The sequence below is a fragment of the Lolium rigidum genome, chromosome 3 (genome assembly GCF_022539505.1).
Source record: "Lolium rigidum isolate FL_2022 chromosome 3, APGP_CSIRO_Lrig_0.1, whole genome shotgun sequence".
Classification (NCBI taxonomy): domain Eukaryota; kingdom Viridiplantae; phylum Streptophyta; class Magnoliopsida; order Poales; family Poaceae; genus Lolium; species Lolium rigidum.
In genome coordinates, this window is record NC_061510.1 from 236,099,538 (window position 1) to 236,125,719 (window position 26,182).

A 26,182-nucleotide genomic window follows, 5' to 3' on the forward strand; every position below is an offset into this window, starting at 1 on the left:
AGGGGTAGATACATCATTTTCCTGCTAGTTTGAATATGTCTAGACCTTGTTTATCAATTTAACTGAATGCTCACTATATGACATGAGCAGACCTTGGTTTCAATTTTTTTATACCCATTTGATTCTTCGTCAAATCCTAGGTTTGTTGAGCAAGATTTGAACAAGTTTAAAACATTAATATGAAAAGGTAAGCATGTATCTAAAGGTATAAACGATGCCCCCCATAGGGGGTCTCACAACGATTTCAGCATGTGAACCATTGGATCTTGCCAGCAGCGTGGATCTTGTCCGTCCATTCTGGACAGCAGTGCAGCCTCCCATTCGTTGCCCCTAGATTAAGCCATGCAACGGCCATGGTCTACCCGCCTGCAGCTGCGTTCGGGGCCCACGTTTGTCTGGGTCCACTCGTCATTCGCATGGGTAAGTTTTGGTTGGGTTAAGCACGACTAGAGCGTGAGACAACCAACAGGCACAGCCTCCCCCAATCCACGTCCTCTCCTTTCTTCCCCAATCCCCTTTCCCTCGTTCTCCCCCGAGCCTACTCCTCCCAGCCCCTTCCTTGGCTGACCGCCCCTTCCTTCTCCACCCAGCCGGTTGCGGCTCCGCCGGCCAGAGGCTATGGCGACAGGACGACGCCAAGATCGATGGGGAATGGGGAGGCAGCGCACGAGCTCAAGGTGGAAGGAGACCATGGTGGCTAGGGTTTCACCATGGTGGCTAGGGTTTCTTGAGCTCTCATCTGTCCACCGCCTCTCCCTCCCCGATTTCCTCTCCTCCTCCAATCCCGCCTCACTTAATCCCGTGCAGCAATGGAAGAGGAACCACATCGTTGCGGTGGAGCATCCCGCCGCCTAGGACCGCCTCCAAGAATGCGTCCAACCTACAGGTCTGTAGCACACTCCTCTTTTCTCCCTCTCCCTCTCCCACTCAAATCCCCACAGATCTTTTTTTTTGTTTGCCTAGTTTCCATTTTGTTTATGCCTACAAGGTGTTTGACAAAAATCCTACAGGGGGTAAGATGAGTCTATGTAGTTAATTAATTGGATTATTGTTATGATTCGGCTAGCTCAACTTCCTGGATATTCAAGAGATTTCTACTTTAGGAACTTCAAGTGCCAAAAATCTTTTTTCGTACTGTCTTACTTTAGGTTTGTAACTGCATCACACATGTGCTACTCAAAGCTAGAGCAACAAAGAAAATCTGAAAAGATGTTGATTTATGTCTAAGGACAAAGGCTGATCGAAAGGTGGTGATTTATGTGTCTTCATTTTGTTTGGAAGTGCCTAGGAAAGTGTTTGATTTTACTCATTTGTAATGGAATGTGTGTCTTGGTCTGCAGGAACTTGACTGGGTCAAATCCATGTGCCTACAAATTATGTATGTCATCAAGTCTAATTAGTCACTTGTAAGAATTTAGTATAAGTTCTATTTTTGGTTTCTTATTTTAGTTTATCCTCTGTTTATTTTTGGTGCAGGTGTATTCTAAAGGAAGATGATGAAATGGCTCAGGAAGGATGCCAACAAGCATAGCAGTTGTCTGCCCTCCTCGGCCGTTTGTGTACTTGGTGGGCATCGTCGTTTCGGTCATCCTTGTGCCCAGAAAGCATCTAGGTATCTCTCTCTCTACTGGTAGATATTCAAGGAAACAGAGGCCTACACTTAATTTGAGCTCTGGGACATTCTGGTGCAGCTATGGGGAGGCAATAGAAGAGGATGTGGGAGCAAGCGAAGAAGATGAAGTCCACTATGGATTCTTCACTCTACCTGTGGTGTGGCCTGTAGATTGTTCCTACAGTTTAGATGAATAGAATATCTGGTCAGCTGAGTACTTTGAATATGTACACCTACAGATCACCTACTTGTATTCTAAATCAGTGCAAAATTTGAAATGGCTCTCAAATAAAATCATGGTGGAATGAGGAGCACTCATCAATGGATTTGTTTGCAGGGTCTTGCTGAAATGGGATGAAGATTTATGTATATTCGTACTCGGAGGTGATCATTTCATTTCCCCCTTATTGGCCTATTTATTTGTTAGTGATATTGAATGCTACTGTGATTTGAAATCAGGAAATACGCTTTTTGTTTGCTGGGCATAGATTCTTTGTATGCTCACCATATAATGTTTCGGCTCAGATAATTAAATTGTTTGACTTTACATACCTTGTGTGGGATAAGAAGTTAAGTAATTAACATAATTATTATGTACCTTTAAAGGTATCTTAGTGTGGGCAAAAGATCCATGTAAGTTCCGGTTGTCATTGTTTTAGTTTACTATACTTCGGATCATGGTTCTGAACTGAATGATATTGACAATTAACCACTTCCCCATGTTTGTTTATTTATTATCATCTTCCAGGAAATAACCTAATAAATATTTGTTAGCTGAGTGATATTGAGCATGAGAGTTGGTGGTGCCGGCTTTTGAAATATCATAGTATATATCAATGATATGCATCGTTAATATTTAGGCCTCTATGATTGTTATCATAATAATACTTACAAACTTTTCTTAATTATCGCTATTAGGTTACCAAACAGGGTGATAGCTTTGGACAATGATAATGGTTGTTTAATAACAATGCATTGTCTTTTATGTAAATAGTTTTTTTAATTCCAGCTTATATATTTACAAAATGCATGCAGTGTTACCTAGCACTCCATCTCTATGTATTCCTCGGCACCCAACCAGATGATTGCAAGCCACTACAAAAAAAAAACGTCCTAGAGGACGAGCATGGAGCCGAGTTGAGTTTTCGTCAACCCCTTCCCATTCCACCATGTAGCTCTGCTGGAGATTGGTACTTTGCATTTGTTCTTACAATTTGGCTTCTCCCAGCTTTGTATTTTGGTCAAGGTAATGCTTCTCAGCTTATTTTTAGTGGCTTGTGCATATACTCACGTTTGATGACCTTAATTAAAGAGATATATTATATGTGTCTCTCCCTTAATTATCTTAATTCATGTTATTTGAAGGCTGAATTGTATGTGCATTTTTTCTTGTTGGATGTTTCAGGGGTAGGATTTTGTACTAAGTAGGACATAAGGCGAGGCATGTGTTTTAGTTTTGAAGAAAAGATCAGAATTGAACTGCAACACGTTTATGAGGCGAGCCAAGTTTCTTTGATTAATTCTTTTTTATCTATTTGATTATTTTTTCATGTTTATGTGATGCATTTTGTTTATAGAAGAAAGTATGTGTATGTGAGTAAACAATGAATGCAATTTCCCTTGATGTTTTAAATTATATAAGAACATGTAATCTAACTTGCAGCTAAGAATTTTATACTGTTATTACTATGCTTGTGCCATATAGTCTGGTATCAGGTTTATGCCAGTTTCTCCATAAGTACAATGATAATGCACAGTTGACTAAAGAATATATTTCCTCTCTGCTTTAGATATAACCACTGAACTAAGACCCATAATGTGCTTTGATTATACAGCCTGTAGGCTGACCATGCTTTATATCAATAAAATATTCAGATACTGTTTCCTTTTATTTATGATGCGCCGAGAAAATTTATCATTGCAATTTTCTCCATGATTCTTAGTCTGTACACAAATAATATTAGTCTATGAGTTTTTCATACTCAAATTTAGCTATTTATAACAGGGTAAAACAATTTAAACACCTCGTGCATCTTACATGTGTAGGAATGGGTTGTTTCAGAGAGCATTTTAAAACATCATACTATTGTTCTTATTGTCAAATACAGGTTGGTACCAAGAAAGAAAAAAAGTGAGATTAGGATGGGAAGGAATCTCCTCATTTCAAATGAATTACCATTTTATTTACGAAGCACCTCGTGCACCCATTCTTCTCGGATTTTATACTTGATTGTGTGAATTCCAATGGAAAGTTCATTGTATTGTAGTGTCATATCAAATTGCCCCCCACCCTTCTCCTCTACCAGATGTGATATAATTTTAACACCTATGTTCCAATGCATATGATTGTTCAGTTTTTATTACTCCACTACGGCACTCTTTTTAATTTTTACGTGTGAGATTTGATTTGGTTTGTGATTTTCAGTCGCACATGTTGAAGAGTTACCTGTCCAGGTCCCTCGCCGTGGCATCTCCAGCCACCACTGCAGCTATGGTGGTCGCATCACCATCAGGTACCTACATTAAGAATTTTGTACTCGCTACAGATTGAGCTGGCTTTTCCCAAATGTGTTAATGTATATACCTATGAATATTTTCTCAAGAGGAGCTTGTAAACTCATCTCTCTTCATCAGCTTGCGACATCAGTTATATGAATTTGAACTATACAGTTTTACCTCATGATGTTTCATGTTTCAGGTTCAGGGTTATGAGAACATGAGCCATTTGGACATTTGAGAGAAAGATCAAACCGTTAGTGTCTATATCAGGTGAGGCAAGTTTATGATCATGGTGGAGATGAGGTGGCTCGGAGAAGCGTTGTGGTTAGTTCCGTGGACCACAATAACATGATCTAATGGGTGTGATGGGCAGAACACTTCAGCTCTGGTTGTGGTGAGCGTCTAATCGATTCATCTTCTCAGTTACATATGTCATTGGTCATGTTCCTCGACTTCTCCCTTTTGGATTTCTTGACAGTTTGTTGTGTGATATTTGCCGTGTTCTTGCTGCAGGTGTTGCTCTGTCCATTCGATGTCCACTGGTTGCATATTTACAACACACGGATGGCTACATGTGTTGCTCTGTTCATTATATTAGTTCCATTTCTTTGGTCGTGTAGCAGGAATGCAACTCATCTTTTTACAGTTTGTCTCCTGCATGGTCGGGTTTCCTACACAGTTCATGGAGTTTTTGGAATTCTTTTGCTCACGTAAAGATGCTCGTGGCTGTCGGCCACATCGTGTGAGGTGATCGAGCACTATGTCAGCATTTTTTATTATGCCGAATGAAGCATACAAATTGTCATATATAATTTTTCCGATCAACTTGTAGCATAGAGGCTTGGTTTGAGTATCTTCTTGCATTTATGGCAGAGAAGAAGATATGTACCAGATGCTAGCTAGCTTCCCTTTGTGGCGCTGGTGCTAACTAGCTTAATTTTTTCACTTTTGGCAATTGTTAGACTGTTGCCTGTCTTACAAAATTTATTTTTCCTAAATAAATCATCAAGTTTGCTTGCTTGGCCATAGGCATTTTAAACTGTGGTGAGCAAATAACTATCAACCAAGTGTTCCATACAGTTTATTTGTGGCATGCTGCTATATATATGAACTTTGGATGCAATAGTTTCATTCAAATTTCACCATCATATTCATATGTCAGCGGCTCATGAGCAAATGTGCTGCTTTTTTCCCCTGCAAGGTCATATAATGTTACGTGGGTATAATATTGTGACAGTTTATTATTTTCAAGAATATATGTGCTAATTCAGTAGAAGGTGGTGTTAGTTTTAGTACCTTTCTCCTAAGTCCTAAACGAGTCTTTTAATTGGATACCATTCGCATTGTTTGCCTATTTATTTGGATCGCCTATGTTCTTCTTACAAGCTATATGTATCACCTGCTGTTAAATTTATCATTATTCGTCAGCCGTTCGCAGGTTGTTGAGATTTTAACCACAGCCCTGCTTGAGGAGATGCTGAAGAAGCTATGTTTGCCAAGTCTGAAGTACAAGAAATACTTAGCTCTGGAAGCATAGCTGATTGCTTCGGTTACGTTCTACCCGAAAACTTTGTCTTAGTTTTACTTATGGAAACATCTCACTATCCATCTGTCCTATGGACGGTTTGGGGGCTGCAAAAATAATATCTAAGCATATAAGATGTTCCTTTAAAATCCAAGCAGATTGACATGGGAGTATTAATCTCTGTAATTGTGGTATTTTTTTGGAAATTTATCCAGTCGATGCTAGCAAGGTGTTCAATTAATATTTAGCTAGATATTTCTGATGATTTGTACAATTAATTTCTTTAGCTTCCTAACTTTAATCCTATTTTTGCAGGTGCCAGCCCCCGCACCTAGGTGCAACGGCTCCAACTCCTGGTGGTGAGCATGGGTATTCATGGGAAAACTCCTGACCCTCCTAGGGCAAGACCCTGTGGTCTCACGGGAATCTGGAACATACATCGTCTGGTTGATTCCAGGGCTCGTTGCATATGCAGTCAGCCAGCCCCTAACAAAGTTTTTGCAGTCTCAAAGCCTAATAATTCCTATGCTTTGGTCCTCCATTGAAACATTGCTCTTGCACATTCCTCTTTGTTGGTTATTGGTTTTCAAGACCAGTCTGGGGTATTTTGGAGCCTCTTTGGCAATAAGTGTATCGTACTGGTTGAACGTATTCATGCTTGTTGCATACAACGGATTCTCAAATTCCTGCAAGGAGACATTCTCACCTCCTACGAAGGATACCTTCAGTGGAGTCGCTGTGTTCATTTTAGTGTGTTGCAGGTATGGTTGTCCAACACATGTATATAGATAACTGCATATAGAAAGTTTGCTATTGCTTTCCTTGATAAAAACTCTTAGTTCCAGTTAGTATCTTGCAATTCAAATAATCCAGTCTGCAGGTCTCTATATGAACACTTGGTGCTCCTAGGTTATTTGATAAAATTATTATCGGAGATTAGCCGGCCGAAAAGCCCTCTGTTGCTGCTTGAGTGTTGGACCAGCGGTAGTAGATCTGGTGTATTAACCAAATCCTGGTTTCAAATCAGATCTAGATAGTCATAAGTGCACTACCAGAAGAAAAATAAGTAAATTTATATCAACTTCAATACTGGCAAATACGGAGCTATTGTTCTGGATTTTCTTTGAAAAGTACTACTGAATGAGTTGGTATATCTTATTAACTTTGATCAGATCAAGTGTGGAGACTCGACGAGCATACATAATAAATGTAATGGCCTTAATGATTTAAACTAATCATTTGGTTGTATCTTCTTTCTTTCATTTCTTGGCCAACTGCCTCCTCCTTTGTTCAGGGAAATCATATGTATGTAGTAATCGCCGTTTTTATATGTTTCTCTTTGCTTAGAAACATATGCTCTTTTTGCGAAGGGGGCAATACCGGTTATTAGGTAAATCATGTAGCTGAATACTTTCTTCCATGTCTTCGTAAGAAATGTACATATCCTGATTTAGTGTGCTCACAAGATCCATACTTTTTTCATAGAAATCTTACATATATAATATGGAATATCTAAATTTTCAAATATATAGATTTTATGGGTATGCCATGAAACTTATGGGTATGCGCTCTTACTGACTCAAACTATGGACATTTATTATTATTATTGTTTCCCTCTTCTGTTGGCATGTGTGTCAGGATGAAAAATCTGATTTACGTCAAAGTTTGAAACAATGGTTGCTATTTACAAACATATATGATGATATGCATCAAGCTGAATCTAGGTCTATCTCTCACCTTCAACCTGCTTTAGATGCCTTCTCTATATTTGTAATGCCTACATTTAACGTGATGCTGCTACTTGTTTTTATCTGGTTTTATGCAGGTTATCAAATCATATCTTTAATCATTAATTTTGAAAGTTGACCAGATTCGCGGATTGATCCTCAATTGCTCCAAGGTTTTTGTTTGTGTTTGTTTAGATAGAGAGCTACGTCTTCTCAAAATGTATACTTCAAAATGGTTTGCCCTCAGTCTCTCTATACCACCCCTACCATTTTAATGTATTTTCTCAACATCTGCTTAGTGAGTGTCTACTCTTTGAAATATGCACATCTGTTTGTTGTGCTTTGATCTGAATCTGATTTGTATTTTAGAACATGTCCTGCTACTGCCGATACACATAATGTTTTAGCCAACGATCATAAGATTTTTCATGGTTTACACATAATATCATACCAAAGAAGCATCTTGCCTGAAGACTCATGTATGTAAACCTTATGTATGGAAAAATTGATTTGTTTTTCTCTAAACTTAAACTGCCACTACTATGCATAATATATATTTTAATACAATCTTCACGTTATAATTTCTAGGTGTGATACATTTACCGATGTTTACCATAATGTTTTAACAAACGATTACCGTTTGGTAAGCAGGTGGCTGGTGTGCGACATGCTTGCTTATCATCTATTCTGATAGATGATCAATATAGCGTCTTGTTTAACAGTGTGGAAGACGGAGGTCACGCCATGTGAGGTGAACACATTCAAATAAGTGCGCCATGTGAGGTGAACACATTCAAATGAGTGAGATACTCCCTTTGTGATTTCGTGTGTTTATTCCTAATTTCATTCTATCGACTTAGAAAATGTGATTATAATTTCCCCACCTGATTTTCATCATTGTTGTACAAACTTTCAAGCGATGTGAATTTCACGGGATCGTGCACGATCCCGGATCACCAGGTTCATCGTCATCAACCAGTAACCAGCTCCGAACCCTTGCTCAGGTACTTACTAAGAGTATGCTGATTGATTGATACGCCGTTCTTGCCATGTCTATCTATTACTTGAATCTCCTGCCAGTCCTCACGATCTACGTCAGCTATATTAACAACCAAATACAGTTATACTACCTGCACATATGTTTTTCGTTATTCCATATGTTCAACAGCCTACACAAACAATTTAGGTAATTATAAAGGTGTAATTACCTCTCAATATATGTCCAAAGTACGTTTAGGCGGATAGACTTATGTGGCTTGCACATAGCACAGATACATGCTCTGTTTTGTTTACCTGCAATTTACAATGCTATTTCTTTAGATCATAACATCTTCAGACTTAGTTGGAGTATTTACACACATCTTTACTCCTGTCACTGTTATGTTTAACACGTTTACGCTACCAGTGGAAGGTGCTCCTGTATATCTGTAATATCCCAGGTAATGGGGTTACAAAAATAGAGGAATCAGATGTGTGCATTGCATTCATGCATAGAAAATCTGGGGAATTTTCGCGCTTTAAAGTAAAACAGTCACAGTAACTGAAGTTTCACTTGACCTTGGTGGAATTGAAGTAGATCATCAAGTCAAGCGCTATAAACCTCAATGTGACTTTGTGAAAAACCTTGTTTTGGGTAGAGATGATTTGATCTAAAGGGTTAGATCAAATGGAACTAAAATCAACACAACAACACTTTACCCAATGATCAATTGCTTGATCTTATAAAAGATCATAACGTGGTATTCCTTGCCATAACATAAGAACATCTATTCAACTCGGAAATCAAGTAACAATAATGGAGAACCCATTCTTCACTTATCTTTTCCATGTCTTAAACTAACTCATGTTCTTACCATGAATCTCATAGTAATTCTTGAACTAAATTCTTGAACTTAACACCAACAAAAACTTATCATTAAATCCTAGAGATGGGAGAGGTATATAACCATTAAAGAGATAAGAAGCACACTCTAAATTATTAACACTTAAAAGTTAAGCAACTACCTTGAGGTACAATTGAATTCACTTTAAAACTAAATACCAAATATAGCAAAACCCAAGGACCTAAGTGCATAAAAGCCACATCTTCTGATTCAATCATAACTTATTAAATATATGGAATATCACAAAACTAAATTCGTTTACATTACGAATTATAGTTCAAACTATTTAAATAAAATAAACTATGAGTATTTTGAAACTCATATGATCATGCCTTGGTGAAATCAAACATCACCATTCAAAATTGGGGTATAATCCTTATCTTTGACATATTGATCCCAATCATAATATAAATACAATCACATATGATATAGTGACTCAATCACAAGCATAAAATCATTCACAAGATATTTAGTAACAAAAGCCACTTGGCTATCCAAAAATAAATCACATGAGAGGATAATCTCAATGCCACATAGGATGAAAATATCTACATAGCTTGAATCCTAAGCTATGCCACCTCATGCTTAAAGGATTGCTATGGATGAGAGCATGACAACCAAGCACCTTATTCATCAATTTAAAGCAAGAGTCATCCACCCATGTGTCATGTTACAAGAGCATGCCCAAGCCTATAAAAGGAGCATCACACTTCATTCATCTCATCATCTTGCACCATGATGCAAGAAGACCAACACATTGAGCCACTCCATAAAATAGTTAGGATCAAGATGAAGCAGCTAGGAGGTGGAGGCATGCCACAAGATGCAGGTTTATCAGATTTCCTGAAGAACAAGCTACAGAAGCTAGCAAGGTAGAATTCTTAGGCAAACCACATATTTAGTTAATCACATCATCATTCCTTGAGTAGAACCCTAGAATAATCCATTCCAAAATAAGAATTGGGAGTAGAAGATAAACATTAAGAATAAGTTGCTCATGATGATGCCATGACCATGCTTTGGGGAAATAGAAGAATAAGCCATAAGATAACCCTATATTTAAGGTAGTGTGAGAAACCATTCATCCTTATAACCAAAGTTAACTATAAAAAGAACCATAAACATTTTAGTTACTCTAAATGATAAATTAAGGATAATAAAAGAAGTATATTGGTAGAAGATAAAAACCAATTCTCAGATCCTTAGTAACTAAAGGAGCACATGAAATATTAAGCAAGTAACCATTTTTATCATGCATTGGGGAGAGTAAACCTAGTCAATGCAATATGGTATCATCTCATATCTACAACCTAGAATTATATCTCAACTCTAGTTTGTGTATCACTTAAGTGATTATAACTAAGAAACCTAAACCATATTTGAGATCCAAACCAAGTACCATTAGGTGAATATAATTAGAACCCTAGAATTTCCATTAGCTAAATTCTATGCTTCACTAATTAAACCTCAGAAACATCTAGTGCTTAAATTCACAATTGAAACCCATGTGTGGTAATCAACCACCTATTCTTAATTAAGACCAACCCATAATGAGAGTAATACCTACTCTAAGTAATTCAAGGTGTTATTAAATATGATCCTAGTGCCAACTCTGAAATATGGTTGTAATAGAAAATATAAAACCCTAACAGATTGGAGCTCACATAAAATCTTATGCAAGTGACAAAATCCTCAAATAGAAACCAAGTCCTAATAACTAACTCTGAAATACTTTGAGTTGAGATTATCAACTCTATTAATTCCAAATAGAGTTGATTCATACAAAAAAAAAGAATTAAAATGAAAATACAAACTCATGTTTAATTACTATATTGAATAAGCCACATATGTGAAATTTAATCAACTATAAAATGCTTTTCTCAATTGGGAGAGTGGTGTAATGGTCATTGCACTAAATACTCAGAAAACTCCAATTATTTAACACCTGCAAAATAAGAAGATTCAAATTTGAATTATAAAAACCAGATTTGAAAACAGAAAATAAAACAGAAAAAGTAGAGAGGAGGGAAAAACCTACCTGGACCTCCTCTGGCCGCAGCAGCCCACCAAGCAGCCCATCAGCACCGAGCTAGCACAGCCCAGCCCAGCCCAATACCTCTTCGTTGAAAAATCAACGAGAGGAGCTCGTCCTCATCCCTTCGTCCCGCATGGTGGACAGCACGACGACGTGCTCGTCCTGGTCTCTCGCTGGCGACCTCCCAGAGCTCGGCGTCGTGACGAGGCGCATCTTGGCGCCATATAAAAGCCCAACGACGACCTGGAGCTTCGGATTCTTCCTCCCCTGCTCCAAAATTCTCCCCAGACGAAACCCTAGCTCGCCCCGGTCATCTCCCTCGCCGCCGTTCAGAGCCTCCCCAAGCCCAACCGCGACCACCATCGTCTCCGCCGTCCTCAACTTGCTCTTCCTGCCAGAGGAATCGAGCCGCCACGCGCAAAATCGACGCCGTGGAGTTCGTCTTCCCCGACGCCGGGACTGACAAATTCCGGCGATGTCGACCCCCTCACGCCTCGCCGACAAGCCTGTCGAGTCCGCGGTGAGTTCCTGGTTCGCCTGAGCATCCTAGCTCTTCCCCTAGCATCCTCTAGCAAGCCCTTCACCGTAGGCCCGTGACCACCGCCGCAGACCATCGCCGCCGGCCAAGCTCCGGCGACCATCTGGTGGCGGCGCGACCACCATTAGCATCGCCTTGTCGTCTTCGTTCCAATGAGCATGCGCACGCCCCTGCGGGACCCCGCAATCGCCGGCGGCGACCACCACTGGCCGCCGGAGGGGCACATGGTTGCCACGTCGGCACCACGTGGCCGCCAGCGTGGACACGGCCCACCAGTCATGGACTGTGTGGGTGTTCTGTCCGGGTAGCTTTAGCTTTTAGCTTTTAAATTCAAATTCAATAATCTCTGCAACTTTAAATAAATCTAGAAAATTCATAAAAGCTCAGAAAAATAAAAATAAGATATCAAAATTCTTATAAAAGTAAACTCTATCAAATAAAAATATAAAAGGAAATTTTTATTTTTAATAAAAATTTAATTATTTAACACTTGTTAAGTAAGCCTTTAATTTTAATTCTAAACTCAATTAAAATTCAATAATTAAGAGTAGTTTCCAAACTAAATAAAAACCAGTAAAATAAATAAAGAAAACATGAAAAATTAATTTCTTTTATTTGTTATTTTGTTAAATCCTTATTAGAATGATTTAAACCCTAATTAATAATTACCTTAATTATTAATTCTTTAAAAATAATAAAAGGACAAATCCAATATTATTTTTATTACAAAGTTATTAATAACTTCAACTTTATTAATGAAGTTATTAATCCAAGAATTGCAGGGTAATTAGGAAACCCTAGTTCCATTTTAAACCAAGTGATAACCTCATAATTTTATGTGGAACCCTAAAACCCTAATTCAAATATGCATCACACCCTAGTTCCATTATTACATGTGAACCTTAATTTAATTCTAACCTAAACCCTAGGTTAGAACATGTGATCATGTTACTCCATTACCATAGAACCATAATTAGCAACTAAAGACATATCTATGTCCACATAAAATGTAGAACCCTATCACTAGCAAATTAGTATTCCAAGTATGCATACCATTAAACCAAGGTGATCAAATATGATCAACCAAGTGTAAACCCTAGATCCTATTACCAAAACCAACATCCTTATTTATCCTTATTTAGCATCACACCATTGTGATGAACTCCAATAGCAACCATGCTAATATTGACAGCACATCCCATACACACTAAACCCTATCAGTGTGAGATACTTATGAACCCTCCTATTTAGGAACCAACCATTCCTTACTTAGTAGATCCAATAGCAAACATAGACAACCTCAACCCTAATTGATATACTTATTATTATTTAAGAAGTATGTTCTTCAAAAGTTATTCTTTTGAAGAAAATAAGGAGTCATCACCAACCCTGCTTATAAGGACCTATAAACCCTAGCCAGCTATCACTAGCAAGATAAACCAACCTTGACAATAACCATGTATAATGAGTTGCTTAGGATGCCTAGGCTTATCTGAACCTTACAAGCCCTAGGTGTCGATGAATCCAACGTTGTTGTGATCCATCTACTACTTACTCCAGCAACCAATTAGAACCATAGTCAACCATAGAACTCCACCAACCTAATTATCATACTTGTTCTTTATTAAAGAACCTGTTCTTCAAAAGTTATTCTGTTAAAGTATATGATAATTAATCCTTAACCATGCCATCTAGTACTAAAACTGACCACTGTTCTTTACTTGATAACATTATGCCAATTATCATTCTTTGTGTGCTCAATTGATTAGTATTCTTCATTGTCTACCTGTTGATAACACCAAGTAATCACACCTGAAGAAGAACCTTGAATGTAAATCACTCTAAAAGTGCAACACACCCTAAACCAATCCTTACAAACCACTGATCCTAAATCATAGGGGTTAGGTCACACTTAGAGCGATTGCATCTCATTATTATGCATTATTGCATCCTTGCCAATCTTTTAAACATCGTCCTTACCGGACGATGATTGCTATTTCAGAATTTGGAGTTATTGCGTATCGAAGACCTTGCCTGCATAATCTTGCAGTCAAGAAAGGCAAGTTCATCACTTGCTCATGTCATTTGAGTATCTTTATCAAATTACTTGCAAAGTACTATGATTATCACTATTGCATAAAAACCAAAACCACTACTTTCATAACTATGAATATGACTATGTGGTGGGCAATGGAACCATGGATTGTGTTGATATGGTGGAGGTTCCATTGCAAGGGTTAATATCCATCTAGGATTAAACAACAAATGTCGCCAAGTGATTCTTGTGCCGTAATACCCGTGTTAACCATAAGATCCGGAGTGGGACGGAGTAGTCAAAAGTGTTTCCACCTCTCGTTCATCAACGGATGCGCTTACCGTAGCAGCTTGTGTCTTGCGGAGTAACTTGAGGGTGGGGAGCCCCTTCTAATTCCCCACGGTATAGCTGTTGCTTACCGTAGCGGTTATCGCTTGCGGAACAACTTGAGGGTGGGGATCCCCTTCTAATTCCCCACGGTAATGTGGTCTATGATGGGTTGCAGCTACCGGCGAAGGAGTTTGGTTAACGAGTCCCAAACTGTTGTCGTGGTCGGGGTCCACCCTGAAATTACGGGAATAATGGGACCGACGAGGACCCAGGGTCGGGGTATGCAACAAAGGGTGGGTGTTCGAGGTAGCGGAGGAACATGATTGGCTAGACCTTATACCGGGCCTCACACCATAGGAAGTGTGGACGGGGAATATGCCCGGTTGGCACCAAGGTTAAGATCTCTTATGGGTAAAGCAACACACCTCTGCAGAGTGTAAAGAACCGTGACCTGTCACTCCCTGTTCCGGGATAAGGAACTGCGAACGCTGCCGGAAAGGAGCTCCATGAAGTTCTAGTAAACCGGTGAAGGCTGACGGACATAGCTCTTCTGAATAAAAGCAACCTCTTGAAGAAATGATTATGAAAACCTGCATTGGTATTAGACTTTCCGGTCTAATGCTGTAGCTAGTGCATTAAACACCTCTTTCCTATAATGAACTTGTTGAGTACGCTCGTACTCATCCCACTCTTAAATCCCCTGCTTAGATATGGAGGCATCGAAGGAGGATCTACAGTACATCTCGAAGGCCGAGGAGTCAACAACTACTTCACGAGACAGGACCTTGTCAGAAGAATCAGATACCTCATCCAACAAGGAGAAAACCTAGTATAGCCATAGAAGGGAACTAGCTTCCTAAACTTAGCTCCTATTTAGCTAGAATCTACTCATAGCCTCTATAGCTAGTTAAATACTCTACAAATAGGGTTCGTGTTAGGTTTAGACTACGAGTCGTTCTTCTGGAGTTTAATTGCAGTTTTACCTCATTGTAAAGTAGGAGGCTGTGTGGATCTTTTGTAAAGCTTCTGTGTTGTAATTCTATAGACATGCCTTGGACCCGCATATGTTTCTGTTGTACCACTCTGAGCGATATAATACTAGTGGAACGGTGTTTCATTGGTGTTATATCAGACTTGCATACTACACCATGCAGTGGTATGCCGGGTCACCACAGTTGGTATCAGAGCAAATGCTTTGACCCTAGGATTAAAACCCTTTAAAGGAGACCTATAGGATTGGTAGTGTCTATAGGAAGTTGTCCTAGGTAAACCAAATACTTCTTATGACTTGAGATGGATATTCACTTGAGAATAATCCTGACACACTTGAGTAAATCTTTCTTACCTATTTTTAAGGGAAATTAGTTAGCTAATCCTAAAACATGTAGCACATCAATAAGTTCTTAAAACAATAGATGAGTAGACCCCAGTTGGTATACAATACATGGTAGTCCAAAGAGAGGATACAACTATAAGGAAGATATCCTATTGGAAGATGTGTACCAACACATGTTATGGATAAGTAGGAATTATTCAGACCTGTAATAGGAGTAGTATTAAGTGACAAAGATAAGCATGATATCCTATTAGTGGGTGTACACCAATACAAGTAATGGGTAAGTAAAATCTATCCAAACTCGTGAAACAGTTGATAGTAAGTGATAACTATGAGTTATATGAGGTAGTAAAGACCATGATGAGTCAATCATGGGAAGTAAGGAAGAGATTCAGGAATAAAATATGTCTACTACATGGTAGAGATAGTAATCACATATGATTCACTTGAGATTCATTAGGTGATGTACTGGAACATCATAAATACTTAGGAGGAGTACAATAAGAAGTCAGGTGTTCACCAATAGTGCAAGAGTTGTGTTCCAAAACCATGGGAAGTGTGCCAAGCACATCATGACCATAGTCTTGTGATAGAAACACTTGAAAGGATAGAAGCTATATTCCAATAGATATGTGTTTAGAGTAGCCATACTAGAACCTAGATATATCATGTGAGTTAGTCCTCAACAAAAATGGAAACTAAGTTAGTACTTCCAAAGAAAATTAGGTTAACCTTAATTATCCCAAACCACTTTGTGTCAAGTTTATCTCATTGCAATTGTGCAATTAAGGTAAATGTTGAGACAAATAGTAGAATTCCCTATATTCGTGCTAAGTATCACGATATAAACCCATCTTATGTGGTGTTATATACTACACATCAGCGCCTGATGTTTAGAGATGTCTTACTCAACCAATATATTCAGGCTTATGATGGTGTGTATTATATGCACAAAGCTGAATCTTCTTGGATTTTATTGGATTTTCATCGTTTGACTAGATCCATACATGAAGTTTGACTTTGATATGCAAATGCATGTTGCCATATCAAATTCTTACTTGGTGCTATAGATCTAGAGGGAAATGGTAAACGTGTGAGGAAGTGACGAATTCTGAAGATCTTAAAGACACGAGGAAGGTCCATCAGCAGAAAGGAGTAAAGTTGTGGGAAGCAACCACAATATTCAGAAGGAAGTACCAATCAAAACTCATGCTTTACCTCAACAGAGGAGTACTTTAGTACAGAAGAAGCATGAAGGTGAGAATATGATGATTATGGTAAAGCTCAAGCGGATCCCTAGTCATCATGGAAGAGGGAATGCATAGGAGATCACTTCGAATACTATATTCATAGTGTCGGCTAGTGGTTTTCTTGCAAAATAAACCCTCGAATGAAGGAAGATGATATCTGAAACCATAGCAGATATAAGAAGACCATAGTTGATATCAGAAGACCACAATTGGTATAATATCAATACTGCGAGATAAAGTAGAAGATGTCTCGTCCAGTTGATCAGAACCTAAAATAGAAACCATTTTTAGATATCAAATAGCCACAGTTGGTATAATAACCACAGCTGGTATCAGTTGGTATTACAAATAGTTCACGATTTAATTATTTGTAACAAAAGTTTGTGAACAAATAAAAATCTTGATAGCCAAATAACTATAACTTATAATAATTTAGTTAAAGGATTCACATTGGATGTCCACAATTGGGTGGATACACCACAGAAATTCTTCACAAGACCTTAGAAGAGTACAACCCATAAATTAGAACCAGGCCCATATACCAACCATAGTCTAATAGTTGGAAGAAAAGGAATTGAAGACCATAAGAAAACTCTAAGGGGTAGAGTAAAGATTGAGTTGTATGCACAATGACTCAATACTTTAAGCAAGATAGAAGAAGAAGGTCTGAACTGAGAGGAAGTTCAATCTTATTTTCATAAGATTGTTGAACACTACTTTCAGAAGGATGTCAGACCAGAAGCCGAGGTTTATACCTCGAGGAAGTAAGAAGATGACTATCACTTGAGAAAGGGAGAAATATTTACTCAGAAGTACGAAATCTCAAGTAAGTTAAGCTTAATGAAGTTGGAAGAAGTAAATATAGGAGACCAAATAAAGCTTAAGAAGACCCAAAGACCTAAGGAGATTGACTATACCAAAACTAAAGTCCATTTGAAAGATTCCTTTCATGGAACCTAAATAATCCAAAATAGTTATAAGTATCAACTATAAACCATGATTGGATGGACTAAATGAGTCTAATCCATTCTTAGGGAAATAAATCATCATGATCATTTCCATGTTAAGTACCTTACTTAGTACCATTATTGCAGTTTTGGTAGTAAGGGAAAACAAAGACCTATTTTATCAAATAGGAGAATGTTATCCAACTAGTCCTCAATTAAGACTGTCAAGACAAGAAGAAGTCTCAATCATTGAATCTTCAATGAGAAAGGAAACAAGATTATGATATTGAAAGAAATCAAATAATTAAAGTTAGAAGCCATGATTCAGAGACATGTATTATTAGATTCCAGGTAGAAAATCATAGAACTGGAGTAAGAACTAATGTTCAGAGACAAACCCTCAGGGATTCCAGGAAGAATCTAGACAAGGGATATATTCAATTATATCCAGTAAGATCATCACGGAGTTCGAGAAAAGTCGTAGTCTGCACAAGTCAGATCCACACTTCGGAAACGTGAGAGAGATCAAACTTCGAGGACGAAGTTTAGTTTAAGGGGTAGAGACTGTAATATCCCAGGTAATGGGGTTACAAAAATAGAGGAATCAGATGTGTGCATTGCATTCATGCATAGAAAATCTGGGGAATTTTCGCGCTTTAAAGTAAAACAGTCACAATGACTCGAAGTTTCACTTGACCTTGGTGGAATTGAAGTAGCTCATCAAGTCAAGCGCTATAAACCTCAATGTGACTTTGTTAAAAAACCTTGTTTTGGGTAGAGATGATTTGATCTAAAGGGTTAGATCAAATGGAACTAAAATCAACACAACAACACTTTACCCAATGATCAATTGCTTGATCTTATAAAAGATCATAACGTGGTATTCCTTGCCATAACATAAGAACATCTATTCAACTGGAAATCAAGTAACAATAATGGAGAACCCATTCTTCACTTATCTTTTCCATGTCTTAAACTAACTCATGTTCTTACCATGAATCTCATAGTAATTCTTGAACTAAATTCTTGAACTTAACACCAACAAAAACTTATCATTAAATCCTAGAGATGGGAGAGGTATATAACCATTAAAGAGATAAGAAGCACACTCTAAATTATTAACACTTAAAAGTTAAGCAACTACCTTGAGGTACAATTGAATTCACTTTAAAACTAAATACCAAATATAGCAAAACCCAAGGACCTAAGTGCATAAAAGCCACATCTTCTGATTTCAATCATAACTTATTAAATATATGGAATATCACAAAACTAAATTCGTTTACATTACGAATTATAGTTCAAACTATTTAAATAAAATAAACTATGAGTATTTTGAAACTCATATGATCATGCCTTGGTGAAATCAAACATCACCATTCAAAATTGGGGTATAATCCTTATCTTTGACATATTGATCCCAATCATAATATAAATACAATCACATATGATATAGTGACTCAATCACAAGCATAAAATCATTCACAAGATATTTAGTAACAAAAGCCACTTGGCTATCCAAAAATAAATCACATGAGAGGATAATCTCAATGCCACATAGGATGAAAATATCTACATAGCTTGAATCCTAAGCTATGCCACCTCATGCTTAAAGGATTACTATGGATGAGAGCATGACAACCAAGCACCTTATTCATCAATTTAAAGCAAGAGTCATCCACCCATGTGTCATGTTACAAGAGCATGCCCAAGCCTATAAAAGGAGCATCACACTTCATTCATCTCATCATCTTGCACCATGATGCAAGAAGACCAACACATTGAGCCACTCCATAAAATAGTTAGGATCAAGATGAAGCAGCTAGGAGGTGGAGGCATGCCACAAGATGCAGGTTTATCAGATTTTCTGAAGAACAAGCTACAGAAGCTAGCAAGGTAGAATTCTTAGGCAAACCACATATTTAGTTAATCACATCATCATTCCTTGAGTAGAACCCTAGAATAATCCATTCCAAAATAAGAATTGGGAGTAGAAGATAAACATTAAGAATAAGTTGCTCATGATGATGCCATGACCATGCTTTGGGGAAATAGAAGAATAAGCCATAAGATAAACCCTATATTTAAGGTAGTGTGAGAAACCATTCATCCTTATAACCAAAGTTAACTATAAAAAGAACCATAAACATTTTAGTTACTCTAAATGATAAATTAAGGATAATAAAAGAAGTATATTGGTAGAAGATAAAAACCAATTCTCAGTATCCTTAGTAACTAAAGGAGCACATGAAATATTAAGCAAGTAACCACCTTTATCATGCATTGGGGAGAGTAAACCTAGCTCAATGCAATATGGTATCATCTCATATCTACAACCTAGAATTATACCTCAACTCTAGTTTGTGTATCACTTATAGTGATTATAACTAAGAAACCTAAACCATATTTGAGATTCCAAACCAAGTACCATTAGGTGAATATGCCTTTAGAACCCTAGAATTGCTCACTAGCTAAAATCTTATGCTTCAATTATTAAACATCAGAAACATCTAGTGCTTAAATTCATAGTTGAAACCCATGTGTGGTGATCAACTACTTATCTCTGGTAACCAAGAACAACCCATGATGAGAACACTACCTACCCTAAGTAATTCCAGGTGTTCAATAAATATGATCCTAGTGTCAACTTTACAAGATGGCTTGTAATAGAAAACCATAAAACCCTAAGAGATTTAATGCTCACATAAAATCATATGCAAACGACAAATTTCTCAAATAGAAACCAACTCCTAATAACTAACTCTGAAATACTTTGAGTTGAGATTATCAACTCTATTAATTCCAAATAGAATTGATTCATATAAAAAAGGAATTAAAATGAGAATAGAAACTCATGTTTAATTGCTATATTGAATAAGCCACATATGTGAAATTTAATCAACTATAAAATGCTTTTCTCAATTGGGAGAGTGGTGTAATGGTCATTGCACTAAATACTCAGCAAACTCCAATTATTTAACACCTCGCAAAATAAGAAGATTCAAATTTGAATTATAAAAACCAGAATTGAAAACAGAAAATAAAACAGAAAAAAGAAGAGAGGAGGGAAAAACCTACCTGGACCTTACCTCGGCCGAGCAGCCCACCAAGCACATAGCCCACGAGCTAGCACGGCCCAGCCCAGCCCATACCTCTTCGCCGAAATAATCAGAGGGAGGAGCTCATCCTCATCCTCTTCGTGCGCATGGAGGACAGCACGACGGCGTGCTCCTCTTCCCTCTCTCGCCGGCGACCTCCTCGCTTCCTCGGCGGTCGTGACGAGGCACATCTCTGCCGCCGTATAAGAAGCCCAGCGACGAACCCTAGCTTCGGAGTTCTTCTTCTTCCTCTCCAAATTTTCCCCAAACCGAAACTCCTGGCTCCGCCGGTCATCTCCATCGTCGCCGGCGATTGGAGCAAACCCCGGCCAAGCTAAGAGCACCACCGTGTCCGCCGTTCTCGACAAGCTACTTCCCACGGGAGGAATCGAGTTGAGGTGCGCGAGATTGACGCCGACGACCTCATCTTCCCCGGCGTCGGCATCAACCAATTCCGGCGAATGTCGGCCATCTCCGCGCCAAGCCGTCAAGTCCGGCGTGTTCTCGGTGAGCTTGCGATTCGCTCGAGCCTAATATTGCATCCTATAATCGTCTGTAGCTAGTTCTTGCAACTTGGCCGGAGTGCACCGCCGCGGTACCTCACCGCCGGGCATGCTCCGGTGACATATTTGGGGCGGCGCCACCACCATTTGGTTCCGTTCGTCGTCGCTCGAATCGATAGAGCATAGTCACGCATCGCGGGATGCCCGCATCGCCGGCTTCGTGGTAGTACCGGCCGCCGGCGAGGTGCTCCTGCTCGGTCATCGATTTTGACCAGTCAAAATCGACGTGGCCGCCGACATGTACCCGTGGCCCACTCGTCGTGAGACTGCTGGGTAACACTAGCCCGGGTGTCTTTAGCCAATTCGTTTTCAATTCCAAATTTCAGAAATTTGCTGCAACTTTGACAAATTGTAGAAAATACAATATAACTCAGAAAAATATAAATGTGATATCAAAATTCTTAGAAAAGAAAATTATATCCAATAAAAATATAAAATGAAATTTTTATTTTTAATAAAAATTTAATTGTTTAATAATAGTTAATTAAGTCTTTTCTTTTATACTTGATTGAATTAAAATTCAATAAATAAGGAAAACTTTAAAAATTAAATAGAAACCAGTAAATAAATAAAGAAAACTTTAAAACTAATTTCTTTATTTATTATTTTGTTAAATCCTTATTAGAGAGATTTAAACCCTGATTAATAATTACCATAATTATTAATTGTTCAAAAACAATAAAATGCCAAATTCAATATTATTTTTATTCCAAGTTACTAATAACTTCAACTTTAAAATGAAGTTATTAATCATAGAACTACATGGTTTATAGCAAACCCTAATTCAATATCGAATGATATTACAACCCTATCATTTCATGTGGAGTTCTAAAACCCTAATTCATTAGGAAACCCTAGTTTCATTATAAACCAAGTGATAACCTCATAATTTTATGTGGAACCCTAAAACCCTAATTCAACTATGCACCAAATCCTAGCTCCATTAATTCATATAAATCCTAGTTTGCTTCTAACCTAAACCCTAGGTTAGAACTTGTGATCATGTTACTTCATTTGTAATCATAGATTCATATCTAGCAATTAAATACTAGTTCAAATCCACATAAGATATAGGAACCCTATCACTACTAATGAGCATCCCATGTATTCATCCTCATCAGACTTAGATAATCAAGTAGGGTGAACTTAGTGAAAATCCTAGATCCTATTACCAAAGCCATTATCCTTATTTATCCCTATTTAGCATCACTCCATTGTGATGAGCCTTAGTAGCAACTATATCTACTATTACATAACCCTATTCCACTAAACCCTACTAGTGTTGGATACTTATCAACCATCCTATTTAGGAGCCAATTATTCCTTACTTAACAGAACCAACAGTAAATCCTAGACAACCTCAACCTTAATTGATATACTTCTTATTATTTAAGAAGTATGTTCTTCAAAAGTTATTCTTTTGAAGAAAATAAAGAATCATCATCAACCCTGCTTATAAGAACCTATAAACCCTAGCTAGCCATCACCAACAAGATGAACCAATCCTGATAACAACCTTGTATGAATAATTGCTTAGAATGTCAGGCTTAACTCAACCTTTCAAGCCCTTTGTATTGATGAATCCAACTAGGTTGTGATCCATCTAATACTTACTCCAGAAACTAAATGAAACCATAGTCAACCATAGAACCCCATCAACCTAATTATCATACTGGTTCTTTATTTAAGAACATGTTCTTCAAAAGTTATTCTTTTAAAGTATATGATAATTAATCATTAACCATGCCATATAGTACTAAACTGACCACTGTTCTTTACTTGTTAATATTATGCCAATCATCATTCTTTGTGTGCTCAATTGATTATTATGCTCTATTAACTACCTGTTGATAATACCAAGTAATCACACCTGAATAAGAACCTTGTATGTGAATCACTCTAAGAGTGCAACACACCCTGAACCAATCATTACAACTCACTGATCCCAAATCATCAGGGTTAGGTCACGCTTAGAGCGATTGCATCTCATTATTATGCATTACTGCATCCTTGCCAATCTTTTAAACATCGTCCTTACCGGACGATGATGCTATTTCAGAATTTGGAGTTATTGCGTATCGAAGACCTTGTCACGCATAATCTTGCAGTCAAGAAAGGCAAGTTCATCACTTGCTCATGTCATTTGAGTATTTCTATCAAATTACTTGCAAAGTATTATGGTTATCACTATTGCATAAAAATCAAAACCACTACTTTCATAACTATGAATATGACTATGTGGTGGGCAATGGAACCATGGATTGTGTTGATATGGTGGAGGTTCCATTGCACGGGTTATATCCATCTAGGATTAAACAACAAATGTCGCCGAGTGATTCTTGTGCCGTAATACCCGTGTTAACCATAAGATCCGGAGTGGGACGGAGTAGTCAAAAGTGTTTCCACCTCTCGTTCATCAACGGATGCGCTTACCGTAGCAGTTGTATCTGGCGGAATAACCGGAGGGTGGGGATCCCATTCTAATTCCCCACGGTAAAGCATTGCTTGCCGTAGCAGTTGTGTCTTGCGGAACAACCGGAGGGTGGGGATCCCATTCTAATTCCACACGGTAATGCGGTCTATGATGGGTTGCGGCTACCGGCGTAGGAGTGTATGGTAGAGCCCAGCACTCGTTGTCGTGGTCGGGGTCCACCCTGAAATTACGGGAATAATGGGACCGGCGTGGACCTAGGGTCGGGGCATGCAACAACGGGTGGGTGTTCGAGGTAGCGGAGGAACATGATTGGCTAGACCTTATACCGGGCCTCACACCGAAGGAAGTGTGGACGAGCTCGCGGCTCGGTTGGCACCAAGGTTAAGATCTCTTATGGGTAAAGCAACACACCTCTGCGAGTGTAAAGAACCGTGACCTGTCACTCCCTGTTCCGGGATATGGAGCTGCGACACGCGGCCGGAAAGGAGCTCCATGAAGTTCTAGTAAACCGGTGAAGGCTGACGGACATAGTTCTTCTGAATAAAAGCAACCTCTTGAAGAGATGATTATGAAAACCTGCATTGGTATTAGACTTTCTGGTCTAATGCCGTAGCTAGTGCATTAAACACCTCTTCCCTATAATGAACTTGTTGAGTACGCTCGTACTCATCCCACTCTTAAATCCCCTGCTTAGGTATGGAGGCATCGAAGGAGGATCTACAGTGCAACTCAAACGCCTAGGTGTCAACAACTACTTCAAGGGACAGGAACCTGTCAGGAGAGTCAAACACCACATCCAACAAGGATAAAACCTAGCTTAGCAATAGAAAGGAACTAGTTTCCCAAACCTAGCTCCTATTTAGCTAGAATCTATTCATAGCCTCTTGATACGTCTCCGACGTATCGATAATTTCTTATGTTCTATGCCATATTATTGATGATACCTACATGTTTTATGCACACTTTATGTCATATTTGTGCATTTTCTGGAACTAACCTATTAACAAGATGCCGAAGTGCCGATTGCTTGTTTTCTGTTGTTTTTGGTTCCAGAAATCCTAGTAACGAAATATTCTCGGAATTGGACGAAATCAAAGCCCGGGGGCCTATTTTCTCACGAAGCTTCCGGAAGTCCGAAGGAGAGACGAAGAGGGGCCACGGAGGGGCCACACTATAGGGCGGCGCGGCCCCCCTTGGCCGCGCGGCCCCGTGGTGTGGGGCCCCCGTGCCGCGTCTTGACCTACCCTTCCGCCTACAAATAGCCTCCGTGACGAAACCCCCGCACCGAGAGCCACGATACGGAAAACCTTACCGAGACGCCGTCGCCGCCGATCCCATCTCGGGGGATCCGAGGAGATCGCCTCCGGCACCCTGCCGGAGAGGGGATTCATCTCCCGGAGGACTCTACACCGCCATGGTCGCCTCCGGAGTGATGAGTGAGTAGTCTACCCCTGGACTATGGGTCCATAGCAGTAGCTAGATGGTTGTCTTCTCCCCATTGTGCTATCATTGTCGGATCTTGTGAGCTGCCTAACATGATCAAGATCATCTATCTGTAATTCTATATGTTGTGTTTGTCGGGATCCGATGGATAGAGAATACTATGTCATGTTAATTATCAAGTTATTATACATGTGTTGTTTATGATCTTGCATGCTCTCCGTTTCTAGTAGAGGCTCGGCCAAGTTTTTACTTTTAACTCCAAGAGGGAGTACTTATGCTCGATAGTGGGTTCATGCCTGCATTGACACACGGGACGATGATGAGAAAGTTCTAAGGTTGTGTTGTGCTTGTTGCCACTAGGGATAAAACATTGATGCTATGTTCAAGGATGTAGTTATTGATTACATTACGCACCATACTTAATGCAATTGTCATTTGCTTTGCAACTTAATACTTGGAGGGGTTCGGATGATAACTCGAAGGTGGACTTTTTAGGCATAGATGCGGTTGGATGGCGGTCTATGTACTTTGTCGTAATGCCCAATTAAATCTCACTATACTTATCATGTCATGTATGTGCATTGTTATGCCCTCTCTATTTGTCAATTGCCCGACTGTAATTTGTTCACCCAACATGCTTTTATCTAATGGGAGAGACACCTCTAGTGAACTGTGGACCTCGGTCCATTCTTTAATACTGAAATACAAATCTGCTGCAATACTTGTTTTTACTGTTTTCTCTGCAAACAATCATCTTCCACACAATACGGTTAATCCTTTGTTACAGCAAGCCGGTGAGATTGACAACCTCACTCGTTTCGTTGGGGCAAAGTACTTTGGTTGTGTTGTGCAGGTTCCACGTTGGCGCCGGAATCTCCGGTGTTGCGCCGCACTACATCCCGCCGCCATCAACCTTCAACGTGCTTC

The 26,182-nt window shown here is 38.9% G+C and overlaps 2 long non-coding RNA genes across 9 annotated transcripts; both read left to right on the plus strand.

Annotated features, from left to right (window-relative positions):
• Window positions 1-527: 527 nt before the first annotated feature.
• On the plus strand, window positions 528-3,108 carry LOC124703162. Of its 3 annotated transcripts, XR_007002974.1 has the most exons (8): window positions 528-886; window positions 1,149-1,247; window positions 1,341-1,378; window positions 1,477-1,612; window positions 1,692-1,817; window positions 1,950-1,996; window positions 2,648-2,858; window positions 3,018-3,108. It is a non-coding gene; the product is annotated as an uncharacterized LOC124703162 (long non-coding RNA). The 3 variants fall into 3 exon arrangements; XR_007002973.1 differs by lacking the exon at window positions 1,149-1,247 and having other exon boundaries at window positions 1,692-1,839; XR_007002972.1 differs by lacking the exon at window positions 1,149-1,247.
• A 925-nt stretch (window positions 3,109-4,033) lies between these two features.
• On the plus strand, window positions 4,034-8,790 carry LOC124703160. Of its 6 annotated transcripts, none has more exons than XR_007002968.1 (9): window positions 4,034-4,125; window positions 4,311-4,505; window positions 4,625-5,660; window positions 5,952-6,397; window positions 7,275-7,360; window positions 7,462-7,598; window positions 8,015-8,146; window positions 8,281-8,367; window positions 8,769-8,790. It is a non-coding gene; the product is annotated as an uncharacterized LOC124703160 (long non-coding RNA). The 6 variants fall into 6 exon arrangements; XR_007002970.1 differs by having other exon boundaries at window positions 4,625-4,858; window positions 5,540-5,660; window positions 5,952-7,360; XR_007002967.1 differs by having other exon boundaries at window positions 4,625-4,858; window positions 5,550-5,660; window positions 5,952-7,360.
• The last annotated feature ends 17,392 nt before the right edge of the window (window positions 8,791-26,182 follow it).